At 40.2% G+C, this 14,104-nt stretch overlaps 1 long non-coding RNA gene across 1 annotated transcript; it reads left to right on the top strand.

The window, feature by feature from the left end:
• The first annotated feature begins 236 nt into the window (after positions 1-236).
• LOC122876313 lies at positions 237-3,793 on the top strand. Its single transcript, XR_006378052.1, has 4 exons — positions 237-1,489; positions 1,855-2,053; positions 2,448-2,504; positions 2,721-3,793. It is a non-coding gene; the product is annotated as an uncharacterized LOC122876313 (long non-coding RNA).
• Positions 3,794-14,104: the final 10,311 nt, after the last annotated feature.

The following is a 14,104-nucleotide window of genomic DNA, read 5'->3' as shown; positions in this document are numbered from 1 at the left end:
TGATTGATCTCTGATTTCTTGGTCATGTATACAAGTGGGTTTCTAATTGACTTTTTACAAGTATGCATGTACAAAGACTGAAGACTGGGAAAGTAACAGTGGAGCGGGAGGATGAAAGAAGAGATCATTACACAGAGCGATGCACCTTCTTATTGACTTCCAGTCAATATGGCATGTGAGGTAGGAGCTGCACGTGCCTTTTAGCACCTTGGGCTAGCGTGTCAGTGTCTCAGCCACTTTGGCCTGCTCATTCATTCTCAAAGCATGAAATAACCAGTCCACTCAGCCTCTCAAACATTTTGAGCTGAATGCAGTCACAACTGTGACAGAGATTATTGTCAAAAACAGCTGAAAGGCCTCACACACCTCAGTGGAAGTAAAAGTTTACAGTGAAAGTGAATGCAGAAGTCACCACTGGAGGATCCACCATGAGCATTTTTAGGATTTAGCATTTTAGCCAGACCCAGCACGCACCTGTTGGTCATGCAACATCGTGGGTGTGTTTGATTTGGGTCACTTAGTGCTCATCAGGGGGTGGTCGCACATGGGAGAAGTTTGCCCTCAGGACTTTCTGCCAGAAAGACTTTCTGCCCGACACATACTTTTTTTAACAATGTTGAGGTACAATAATGCTAACCTTAACCCATAATGATGTAATTCTTTATTATATTGCATTGTTGTACCTTTCACAAACTGTTAAGCCCAGCCCGCTTGCGACTGCACATCTGACCCATCCTGACCCTTGGCCAGTGAGTGCAAACATTCAACATGCATCTTTTCCACAGTGTCAGCTGAGTGCAGAGTCTCACTTGCCTAATATCAGACAGATTGTCAACTCATTACACTCCATTTGCAGTCAACTTGGTGGAGTGGGTGGATTCAAAGGTCTGGACCAAGGCAGGAGTGTCACGGCTCCTTTCTTGTTCCATTATCACACGGTTTATCATGACATTTCATGTGACTTTTGTTTTAGGGAGGTGGGGAGGGGTAGCAGCAGAATAGTTCTATAAAACCTTGTTAAAGAGATAAATAAGATGAGTGCTGATACCTGGAGTAGGTTTAAATTTTTATGGTCTCCTTGTCCTGCTCAGCTTTGCCGTATTTAAAAGACCTACAGAAAATTAAATTTTCCTTCCTTTAATGCTCCAGGATTCTCCTACACTCCTGCTTCTGTTTGTTATGCATTGATTCACTTTCAACCTATAACCCATTTCAAACCATTTCTGCACTGATCTAGCTTGTTGCCTCCCTAATTTCTGTGTTGTTTTTCACCCATCAGTTATGTAGTTTTGTTACAAGGGTAAAGGTTATTATGTATGTATGCATTTAAAAACTTAAAAACATACCTTCAGTGTTTTGGAGAGAACAGAGAAGATTTGCAGGGAAACAGCAAAAACAACTCATTACACAACAGCTGGGCTCAGGAGCTGACAGGAACAGGAGCAAGGCGTCTATCAGTATCCGTGGTGATGGATGTTTCCTGTGAGCGGTGAATATATCCCACACTTTACTTGTTTATTTATACCCACCCCTCCAGGATACTTTTCCCTGAGCCATAAGACAATCAATATTGATGAATCATTGTAGTTGTGGCATTGGGTGTAAGAATGAGTTTTTATTTATAGGACTTTATTGACAATCCTAGTTTTGATAAGGTTGATTTATGCCACAAGGATGAATTATTGTGTATTGCATCACACTTTAACATTTCTGTATAAAAGTATGGTGTTAAAAAATTAATCAAAAATAAGGCATTGGAAAAACTAATTGAGTTAAAGGTCCTTGTAGTCCCTGTTAACCCTGCCCATTCTAGGGCTGAGATTTCTCTTGACAATGTTCCTTTTGTTGGACCAGGTGCTTCCTCTGTTCTAGATAACGAGGAGGAACAAGCCGCACTGGCAACACAGCAGGGGACATTGTCGAATGTGAGGCTCCTCCCGCAACTTTGCCTCGTTTTGAGCATTTCGCCGCAGAGTTCCGTGGATCCAGTGTGGATGCCAAGCTAAAAGTTTGCCTCGCCCGCCTTCAGCTAGAGACAGAGGAAAAGCAGATGGTGCGTAAAATAGATTATGACCTCCTAAATCAGGTTACGGCTTGTAATATGGTGTGCTTAATGAGTTCATTTTACGTGCCTATGGGCTTGTGCCAAAGGCCGACAGGCAAAAATCCTGGATCCATAAATAGTCCAGTGGTCAAACCTTGGTTGAATTTGCACAAGAAAAACGAGTTCTCTTTGACAAATGGTGTGCCGCTAATGAGGTCAAGGAAAGTTTTGAATCCCTTCATCAGTTAATGCTATTGGAAGATTTTAAGAGTGCTTTACCAGAGAAGATGGTGATGTTCTTAAATGAACAAAATGTGACTACACTGTCTAAAGAAACTGTCTTGGCCGATGAATTTGTTCTAACTCATAAAAATGTGTTTGTGTCTTCCTTCTGCCCATTCAGAGTTTCAGTATCACCATGAGACATTATCCTGGCCACCCTCACTTCCACATGGGGATCGTAAGTGCTTCTACGTTAACAAGAAGGGTCACATTATTGCTGATTGTCTTTCTCTGAAGTGTAAACAGCAGTTTCTGCCTAGCTTACCACATCACAAAATGAAGACCATGATTTTGATCCCTTTTTCAAACCCTTAATTCAGAGGGCTTTGTTTCACTAACTGGGGATCCAAAAGATCAGCAGCCAGTGAAGATACTGACTATTTTCTGGTTACAGAGCAGTTTCCTGATGCTGTTATGACTACATCCAAAAGTCAGCCTGAGGTCCAACCAGCTGTCATCTCTCTCCAGTCCAGAGGTTGTAAAACTGCCAGCCACCCTGGAAGAATTCATCGCAGCACAACAAGGTGATATCAGCCTTTCAAAATATCACTCCTGTGTTCTTAGCCAGGAAGAAGAAAATGGCCTACGTTTTTGATGATAGCTTGTTGATGCGTTACTGGACTAGTGAAGTCTCAGAGGATGTGGACTGGAGTGTGACTTACCAGGCTATCATTCTCAGGTGCTGTCCTTAGTTCATGACCACACATGGTCAGGACACATGGGGGTCACAAAAACCTATGACAAGTCCTCAAACATTTCTTTTGGCCAGGACTGTTGTTGTTCATCATTTTCGAACCTGCCATGTGTGTCAAGTTGCAGGCAAACCTAATCAAGTGGTTCTCCCTGCTCTTCTTTGCCCCATTCCAGTAATGGGTGAGGCATTTGAAAGAGTAATTGTTGACTGTGTGGGACTGTTGCCAAAGACTAAAGCTGGGAATCAGTGAAACCAATTACGCTATCCAAACCCGTGACCACAGGCGACGCACCAGAGTGTCATGTCAACATGATGTAGTTGTATCGCTCCCGAGAAGATTGAAACAGGTCATCCACAACCCATGATGTGAAGACTGCTGTCTCACCTATGGCTTCCCTTTCAAAAGTGAGCTCTCCTGATGATGGTGGTGGTGATGATGATGAGTTGGTGATGCGTAATGCTACACCACAGAGGGCAAGGCTAAGTAATACTGAGGTATTGTCCAGTTTGCCCCACTACTTGTCTCATCTCCCAGCATGATGACTTTAAGAAACACATGTGACTTCCCGTGGCATTCCCTTCCAAACTTCTGTCATAACTCATGACATTATTCTGACTAACCCTATACCAATCAAGCAGCATGCCTATTGGGTTAATCCAGTTAAGAGGGAAGTCATGAAGAAAGAGGTTGACTATCTTGTGCAAACATCGTAGAAAAGGTTTTAATCATAGTCATCTGGACACTGTTTTCAGAATCAAGACGTTTCGGCTCCCATCCGGAAGTCATTCTCAATTGTGAAAAATGGTCTGAGAACACAAAAATTTAAGCTACTCTGTGTTACTTAAGCCCTGCCCTCAGGAAGGAGTTGATTTGCTAATCAGGTACTTAACAGTGATGAGGGAGGTGCAGCCAGAAAACAATAGGCCTGATTACTGATTACTGGGCCATCATGGAAACAAAAGAAGCTCCGTTTCAGGTGAAAATAGGCAGGGTAAACAGCAGAAACTCAGGAAGATTCCTGAGTGGTTTGAGTCACATGTGTCTTGAAATGTATTTCCAATCACTCCACTGCTCAAGTTTCCATCTCATTCATGATGTTGGTCATCAAATGTTGATTTGCGCTGTTTGGGTTTAAGAGCCACTACCTGTTCAAACAGCAGCCATCCACATTGTTTTTTACAGTATTGTTTTTTTCCTAATGAAGACTGCATGTATAGTTATTTATGAGCTTAATATCCAGTTGCATTTCTTTATGTACCCCAGGCTTCAAGAATGTAACAGGACTGGATCAACTAGGACTGCTGCCTGCCTCAGGTATCATGGAATGACCAGATCACATAGCACTAATAGAATCAAAGTGAATTTATGGTGATTTATGATTAATCTAAAGTTTCTCTATGAGCAGTGTTGGTCATTCATTTGCTGAGCACACATGGTGTTTAGATTTTGCAGGGGAAGATAAAACTGTGTTGACATTGTGCAGTTGCATGTGAGGCTGGAAAACAGTGGCATCCAGGCGGGATGTTTGGAGTGATGCCTGAAGTTTGATTGGTATCAATGTTGTAAACATCACAGAGGGAGCCACTCAGCGTTAGCCTCAACAAAGAAAGCTCATTTCCCCATTACCCTATCAGAAAGTCTATGATGTTGATTTGGACATTATCCATCTGGTCATCATCTGTTGACTTGGATGACGTCAAAAACCTTTTATCAGATAGAATTCTCACACTCTACATGGCCAAGTTGACAATTTGCAATGGAATGCATTCCGTCTCAGGTTTGGAAGAAATGGCTTCCTTCCTTCTTTACTTTATACTTCCCGTCTCATTAGTCTCGTACATGCCTTCTGGTTGTTTTACTTTCCTTCTGCATACCATGCTGTTTTTTCATGTCTTTGAGTTAACCAAATCAATCATATGTTTTTACTTAATTTTGGCAAAAAATAATTTGTCTTTCACAAAATAATCAGTAAACTACTGGGATTTCAAATGAATGTTTCTGATACAGTAAATGAAAGGAACCCTGCTGAATTTAGCTGTTTCTATTCCATGACAACATTAAAATTAAAAACATTTAAAGTTTTAAGACTTTAGAAAATTACAGTGTAAACTGGGAAGAATTACATTGTCCATTGCAGGCCATAATCTAAAGCATTACCAAAATAGCATTCAGTTTTGCACACTCATACTTTACACACTTTTATACAGTTACAAAGACATGTGCAGTGGGTGGGTCAGACAACAGTTTATCCATCTGCCTAGTACAACTATAGCTTGGGTTGTCAGATACATTGAGTGAGCACATGTTTTGGTTTTCGTATCTGTACAGGTACAATGGTACCAAACCTGGCAACCTCACTGTGACAGCAATACTTTACGAAGCTATTTAGCTCTAGCTCTTAACTTTCACGATACCACAAACTTTTTCATTTTTACATTTCTATTTGTGTACAGATTAAACAAACAAGATATATGTTCATTAGTGAGCACTCAACTTTGGACAGAGTCAGGCTAGCTGTTTCCCCCTGCTTCCAGTCTTTATAATAAGCTAGGCTTACCATGTCCTGACTCAAGCTTTGTACTTAACACAACATGAGGCTCCTACAAGGTTTGTTTATATGCATCACAGTCAGCACCAATGCATTAATTACTGTGTGTGTGTGTGTGTGTGTGTGTGTGTGTGTGTGTGTGTGTGTGTGTGTGTGTGTGTGTGTGTGTGTGTCCTTGAATTAATGTGGAACATGACTTGGATTCGAGTTGGACTCAAGTCAGGAATCTGATGACTGTAGACTACACAAATAAATAAAAAGACCTTACATTTTTGACTTCACCTGGACTTGACAAGTGTTGTAATTTGGAATGACTTGTTGGGTCTCTGTAAATAATATTATAAAGAGTATGGTCCAGATTTGCTCAATAGGAAAAGTGCAATGACATAACGTCTGTCATAAATTGGCGCTATATAAATAAAATTGAATTGAATTGATATCCAAACCCAAAATGAAAAATTTTTTTTTTTTTTATAGTGTACAGAGAATCAACTTAATTTTCTGACAAAACATATAGTTGGACTCAATGTGACAGCAGCCAAGCACATTGCATGAGTAGGAGGTAAAAGTGTGTTTGTCAGTGCTGACCAGAAGACAGAAAACAGACATACCTCAGGAATGACACAGCTGATCAATTTATCAAGTTTGGTTGTTTTTGTGGATGAAAGCATTTTTGTAGCGAGTGACATCATTTTAAGTGGATCTAAAGTCTTGGGACAGCTGTAATAAAATGAATCAAGCGCAAGTGTCAAAATCCACCTAGATCTCCCAGTAAAGATGAACACTGTCTGGGATGGAACTTGAGAGTGAGTAATGTCATTAATTTGTGTAATTTCTTAAATTTGACAAATACAGTGTTTATGTAGGTCTGCCATGCAGCTATGAAGTGAGTCAATGAGCACATGGTGTCCATAGCAAGTAACACACCAGAGGTGGCTAACTGAGCCTTGTGTGAATGCCAGATCAGATGAGAGACTGAACAAGGTGAGATTGATCACTGTGCCTTTTTTCCTGTTGTTGTACATCGTTTTATGAAAGCTGCCTCTGGCTGATCTGTGCCTGTTGCCAGTCACTCAGCTGTGATTGTAGCTTTTGGCTGTTTGGCAACTGCTTGTTAGTTATTCAATAATAATTTCAATAATAAAACAATAATGAGAAACTATCTAAATGTCTCAAGCACCACTGAAGCATTTGAATTTAAATCTGTAAAAGCATATAGACCATATAATAAAATTTTAAAGGGACTTGAACACAGAAACACAGTGAGTACTTTTACATGCACATTAATAATCTGGTTTTGATCATATTCAGGATATGGCATTTACATGAGAAGCATGGTTATTCATATGCCTGAATACATGATCATAACAGTATCCAGGTGTCTGACCATTGCCTGCAGGTGTGTCTTGATTCCTGAACATCTCAGCCCTTGATTTCTGTACCGACTGAGTTGAACTCTGGCTGTCTAAATTCTGCTGCATTTACCCCTGTGCGGAATTTAACTTCTTCATGTAATAACTAGTAATAGAAAACAATAGCAATAATACAATTTATGATCTGCATTGCACAAGTCAGACATTCCTTTTATTTCAGTAATCATCGTTACTTCACTTACCATAATAATTTCTGTTTAACTGACTAACTACTACACAACTTGAGTTTATGACACACCTGCAAGCATGGTAGAGAATGATCAGAGACCTGGATGAGATGTTTACAGGCTACAGTATCATGGTTTCTATTGCAGTACTACATCTAGCATGTGCAGGTTTCTCAAAAATGGCTTAAGGGTTTATCCAGGTTTCTGAAAACAGAAAAACATTATCAGAAAATAACTGTGAAAAGACTGGAATGAAATGAGCAACAAGTTCCATTTGTCAGCAGTAAAGGGCGTTTACTATTTGACACATCCTATTGGCTTGAGTTTTTGAGTGACATATTATCTGTCCAAAAGGAATTCAGAAAAAAAAGAGCTGTGGTCTGCAGCAGTGGCCAACACTGCTCTAACCTATCTAGGAGAACAAGGATGTATCTGGCCTACAGTGAACTTACATAGCCACACTACATGGTAGCCAGTTAACTTTGTATATTGTGGAAAGCTACAGGTCCATCAGTCACAAATATTCATGTTGACTTACTATAACAGTGGATTAGTAAATAATATATTTTAGTGTTCTTGGCGTACCTTCTTATGGACTTTGCATTAATGTTAGAAGAAATGAGCAGCGTGGAACTTGTTGCTGGTGGGGCTGTTGATATTGAGAGATGTTGTTGAGACCACACATTTCCCCCATTGTTTTCCTTAATCCCCTTTCACGTGAGAGTTTTTCCAAACTGTTCTAATGCATTATGCTACAGTTAGAAAACAGTACATCTTGAGTAGATTTAGCTCCATGTTGGATTAAATAAAATTTTCCGGTTGTGAGCTGCCACCATTGCTCCAGTGTTGTAGAGCTGATACCGTCGTGAAATCGGTGAATCGGGATGATAAAGTTATCACAATTCATCCTGTGGGAAACATGAATGTCTGTCCCAAATTGTGTGGCAGCCCACCCAATAGTTGTGAAGATATTTCACTCAAAAGAAGAAACATCAACCTGCTGGTGCTGGAGGAAAAGTCAGGGGCTCATCATCCAGGAACTAGGAATGTCTACCAAATTTTCCATCAAGCAGATTTAGATATGTCAATGGATAAGTGAAACATTGACCTGCTGTTTATCCAATCATTTTCAATATATTTCACTCAAACCAAAACTGTCAACCTCATAGTGGCACTAGAGGAGAAGTCATTGGGAATCATCCTCTGGTGACCTTAAATATTTTTGCCAAATTTAATGGCCACCTATCTTGTACTTTTAATGGTATTTCACTCAAAACCAAACCTTCAACCTTATTGCGCTAGAGGAAAAGTCAGTGGATTACCAATGTCAGTAGGCTTCATCATCTGGGGATAGTGAATGTCAATATAAAATTTTCTGACCTTCTATCCAATAGTTTTCAAAATATTCCAATCTGGACCAAAGTGACAGACCAATGGACAGACAGATGGACAGACAGAAAGATGAAAGGACAGATGCCATCCGTAGAGTTCTGCAAATTGCGTGGCTAACAATTCTGGCATGCAATGTCCTACATCAGCAAAATGAGACAGTTAATAATAATACTCTGGGAAACCTACTACTCTGTAATATTATTTATAATAAATGGCCTGAGTCAAGATGTTTTAGACATACAATACTTACTTATAGACTGTCAGAATGTGGCTTTTTCTGATACCACATCCCATTGCACCCTGTGCCAGATCATCCTGTCAACATGTTACAGTTAACACTCATCCAGAGGGAGTAGAAAGTTCTGTTGAACTGACAAAAAATTTGTCAGATGAGGGTCATATGAGGCAGTTATTTTGTGTCAGGTGTACTCATAACTTTTCATGTTATTGTACTTTACTTCACTAAATGTTTTCTGTGCAAGCCGTTTCCAATAAACTTTAAAGTTGAGTGAACAAATTGGCATTTACAATGTATTAAGGTTCTGTTTTTTTCCTCTACATGTTTTGGTGGAAAACTGAACACATACCAAAAAAGAAGATATATCTGAGTCAAATTTTTATGAATTATCTTTAACATTAGCACACATTTTATTGAAAAAAAAAATCATAGCAGATCACATAATCATTCAAATCATCTGCAAATGTTTCACAGTGTGTTTCTCTACAGTGATTGTTGCCAGAGATACACAGCATCAATAATCGATTCATCTTCAGTTTCTCAAATGTCAGCTAGTCTCTGTTCAGTGTTGGACTTGGTAGTAAGTCAGTTATATATCTACTTGTTTAAAACGCCACCCCTTTTTATTGATAGGCCATCCTCAGTCACACCTTGTAAAAAAAGACAAATTAAATGCACCTACCAAAATCCCTTCAAATATCCATGAGGACCTATCGCTGTATGTCACATTTCTCTGCATGTAAACACAAACACCTATTGTACTTACAGAGCCCTCCACAGTACACAACCAGCATGAGGTTACTTTTTCACAATGGAAAGAAAATGGGAACAAAAAACCAACTGGAATACAAACATCCCCAGTCATCTTTAGCAGACCAGGTATTGTCTGTCTCTGGATCTTCCCTGTCTGCCTTAGGCCTATAGCGTATCTCATCCTTAGCTTCACCTTCCAAATGATCAGACATGACATAAGCCTGGTCAAGGGGCACCAATTTCCTGAACCTAATCCTAGCCTGGACCTTTTCCACACACACACACACACACACACACGTACACACACACCAGGCTCTCTGAAGAAGAGTATGATGAGATGGGGGAGGCTGTGGGAGCAGCAGACATAGAAGCAGGGTTGTAAGGGCCAGCTTGGTTCTCTGATTGTCCTTGTAGAAGCTATTCCTTTTTGGCCTGAAGCTGTCGCACAAGCTCCTCCAACTCAGCAGCCATGGCAGACACTAGGAATGAGACTCTTATATCAGGCTAGATCCATGTACAGGGGAAGGTACTCCCACCTCTCCAGTCCCAACAAACTTGTTGCCTTTAAAGGAATGCAATACAATACAAAAGATATAATCCACACCTCTGTTAACATATCCTGATTTTGTGACCAAGCAGAAGGCTCATCAAGACCAGGTAAGTTTACAAATAAAGACAGATGTGGATTGTTATATGGGATGGGCAGTTTTATTACAGTGCAATGCTAAAATACCCAATTCTTGAAAACAATACATTAATTGCTTTAGTTAAAAATCATACAAATGAAAATTAATAGATAAATATAGGCACTAAGTTTATACCAAAAAATATAAATGCTCATAACAAGTTAATAAACATTTTTCAGCAGAAAGGGAGGCTGAAACACCACCACATTCTTGTGCACAAACACCCTAAAACACACACAAAGCAAACCAGAAGGGGGTGATTGTGCATTCTACTGCCACCATATGTAGGGAGAGGGAAGGCCACACTCATCCAGCAGGCACTCAGCAAGATCGACCGCCAGTTTACTATAAAAAAAATTGTAAGCCAGTATTCATATTGCTAATCAATATAATAAAAGATCAATCAAGAAATTAAAGGCCAGCTAAATATTCAATATAAAATAAACAAATAATGTTACATGGAAGTAAGGCTACAGGAAAGTAGCAGCGGTCAGGTCCCACAATATGAGTAGAGGTAAAGTTATTAGTCCACATACATTCATGGTTGATCTACAGGCATTTAAATGATTTACGTCATTGAAGTTAGTAATGTTTAAGGGCTATACACTCAGAAAACACAAGACGAGATATTAAAAAACAAAAAAAGTGAGGGAAATAGTCATTTTAAAACAAGATACAATACCTTCACAAGTCATGTGTCATATCTGAATTATCAAGACTGCTTATGACCTATACTACACACAAACATTTAAAAACAAACTATAAAATAATTCTCTAAACTTAAAATAAGACCACAACATGCCTCTCTATGGCCACTCATCTGCCCAACAACACCCGAGATGACTACCTGTGCATGTGCTCTCTTCCCTATTCTTTGTCTGCACTAGTTAGGAGAGTGTTTGCAGGTGAGGTCCACAAGACCAGTGAGGGAGAAAGGCTTAGTGTCAATAAGGAGCGTTGCTTTCAAGAGCCATCAGTGTGTAATAATAAGAAGGGCTGTGAGAACTTGCACTGCCGATTACCAGTCCAGGGGCCTCATTTATAAACGTTGCATGGCACAAAAGAAGGTGTATGCAACTTTCTATGCAAACTTTGGGATTTATAAAAAACAAACCAACAAACAACAGGAGAATGTGCCCACCTCCACGGTAACTCTGACCCATGCGTATGCACATAAACTGGAGAAATGAGCAGATGGATGAAACGATTGTGTAAAATATATCTAAATATTACCTCTGACATATTATAAATCTTTTTTACAGTTTAATCAGGAATCATATTTCATTGGATCTGTAATTATTAAACAATATTTGCATGTTATGAAATGTATTCTCATAAATAATAAGGTGAACAGTAGGACAAATTACGGTTAAACAAACGCTGTTTTCACTCGGGCAGATACGAGTGCATAGTTCCATATAGTGTTAGCATATGTTCATTGCGCAGAACTGTCAATGAGATAATGGCCCTTTTGATGTCAATTACAATCAGGCTAATTCCAACACCTTAAGGTGTTACGCAATTGGGTAGCTTTTCAGATACAATCAAATGGATGGGTATAAAAAGGCATGCAGTTATGATGCGTAATGACGAACAATGGCTGCTTTGGCACTGTTGGAAGATTTGGCGAATGGAAGACTTCGGAGAGAGCAAATTTTTAGGGACCAACAAGATTGTCTGGCCAATGATGATGAATGAGCCGATTCGATTTTCAAGAACTGTTCTCTTGTTGTTTAACTTCCTGTCTTTGTTTGCTTTCCCTCCAGTTTAGATTGTTGGCCCCTCCTTGATTAATTGCACCTGTGTCTCATTGTCTCCCCTACCTAAGTGTATTTAGTCCAGGTTTTTTCTTTTGTTCAGTGTCAGTTTATCATTTGCATTTGCATGTGGTTTCCCTTCTGTTCAGTTTGGACTTTTCTTCTGTTCCTTGTTGACCTTGCATAGATTTTTGGATTTTGTACCTTGCCTGCTTCTTGTCGGATTTGTTTGCCTGTCTTGGACTGCCTTCCCGTTTTGGACCTCTGCCTGCCTGACTATTCATGTAAGCCTTCCCTTGTAATATATTTACTGAACTGCCTCTGCTCTCCCTCGAAATCTGCGTTTGGGTCCCATTCCCTTGTGTTCCCTGGTTCCCTCCGTGACACTCTTACGACACTGACAACCCTCAGATTTCTGGCAACTGGCACTTTTCAAAGGGAACTGGCTGACAGGTCAGGGATCTCTCAGCCAACTTTTAGCCGTGCCCAGGAACTGCCAATCCAATCCCAGTCCATATGGTCAGTCTCCTGGGGGAATGCACCAAGTGTGGTATAAAGGGAGGGTGTTGCGATGTGTTTTGGAAGACAATGCTGACTTTAAGCAGTTTTGATAAAATTTACTCTTAACATGTTAAGAGTAAATTAGAAATGTAGAAATGTGTCTTCACTCTTAACTTATAATATTTATCTATTGGGTAAGAGATAAATCATTGATATAAGTTAATTGATTTACTAATTATCTGGAGTCAGAGGAGCTACTGTATATAAAAGCAGGAGTTGGAGATTCTTCCTAGAGTCCAGACCATGCTGGACACAGTCATTTTCCACTGCCAAGGGTCCAAATTTAGAGGGGCATAGATGGTGGATAATTTTTGTTTTGTTTGTTGTTTTTTTTTCATCTTTCTGTTTTGGTGAGTTGCAGATTTTACACCTGCTTTCCCTACATGTTAAACTCTAGAGTTTCGTCTGCCGCAGGGGTCAGTCTGCAATGATAAACCAGGTGCAGCTGCTATTTGTATCAATTTCCATTCTCACCTTCTATATTTTGCATGAATTGTCATCATTGTTTGAAATCAGGCCGATGATGGTAGTGTAATCCGGAAACTTCACAAGAGAGTTCTCTCCACGTTGGGAGTTGCAGTCATGGATGTACAACGAGAACAAGAGGGGGATGAGCACACAGCAGTTGGAGCTCCGGTGTTCAGCACTAAAGTGGAGGAGGTGTGACTGACAATCTGAACTGTCTGGGGTCTGTTTGTGAGGGATTCCAAAATCCAGTTGCACAGTGTAGTACTCAAGCCCAGAGTGCTATGTTTTCCAATCAGTTTTATGGGGGTGATTGTGTTGAATGCTGAGCTGAAATCAACAGCATACTGATGTTGGTGTTGTTCTCAAGGTGTGTGAAGACTGAGATGGCATCCTCTGTGGATCTGTTGGCTCTGAATGCAAATTGGTGATGGTCCAGGTTGGCTGGGACGTTGTCTTTGATGTGCTGGAGAACCAGTTTCTCAAATCACTTTATAAGAATAGAGGTAAGAGCCACAGGGCAGTAGTCGTTTATTCTAGACACTGCAGACTTTTTAGGTACAGGGACGATGATGGCTGTCTTGAAGCAGATAGCAACAATCTCCTGTGACAGTGATATGTTAAAAATGTCAGTAATTGACTAGCTAGTTCAGACCACGGGGAAATGTGGTCTGATTGTCCAAAGTGGGGGCAGGGGAGGGTTTTGTAGCTGCCAGGTCTGTTTGATTAAATCGGCACCTACAATAAAAATACCTTCTGGTTGTTTTGTCATGTGACTGCTGATGACAGATGCTGATGCAATTTGTTGAATTTGCATCTGGGGGAATGTAAACAGCAGCAACAGAACACTCTGGGCAGATAATATGTGCGACATCTTGGGGAAAATTCAACATCTGGGGAACACTGTCCATCAACTTTGCCTATGTTTGAGAACCAAACATCATTGATGTAAACAGAGTCCACCTCCCCTCGTCTTACCGGAGTCTTGTGTTCTATCAATGCGGAACACGTTCCTCCCAATGAGTGCAATAGCTTGATCCAGGATGTTGTGGTGGAGCCAGGTCTCTGTAAAGATGTAGGCAC

Source organism: Siniperca chuatsi, linkage group LG5 (genome assembly GCF_020085105.1).
Source record: "Siniperca chuatsi isolate FFG_IHB_CAS linkage group LG5, ASM2008510v1, whole genome shotgun sequence".
In the NCBI taxonomy this organism is placed as follows: Eukaryota; Metazoa; Chordata; class Actinopteri; order Centrarchiformes; family Sinipercidae; genus Siniperca; species Siniperca chuatsi.
Note: the sequence above shows the minus strand (reverse complement) of the source record. Positions and strands in the feature narration are given on the sequence as shown.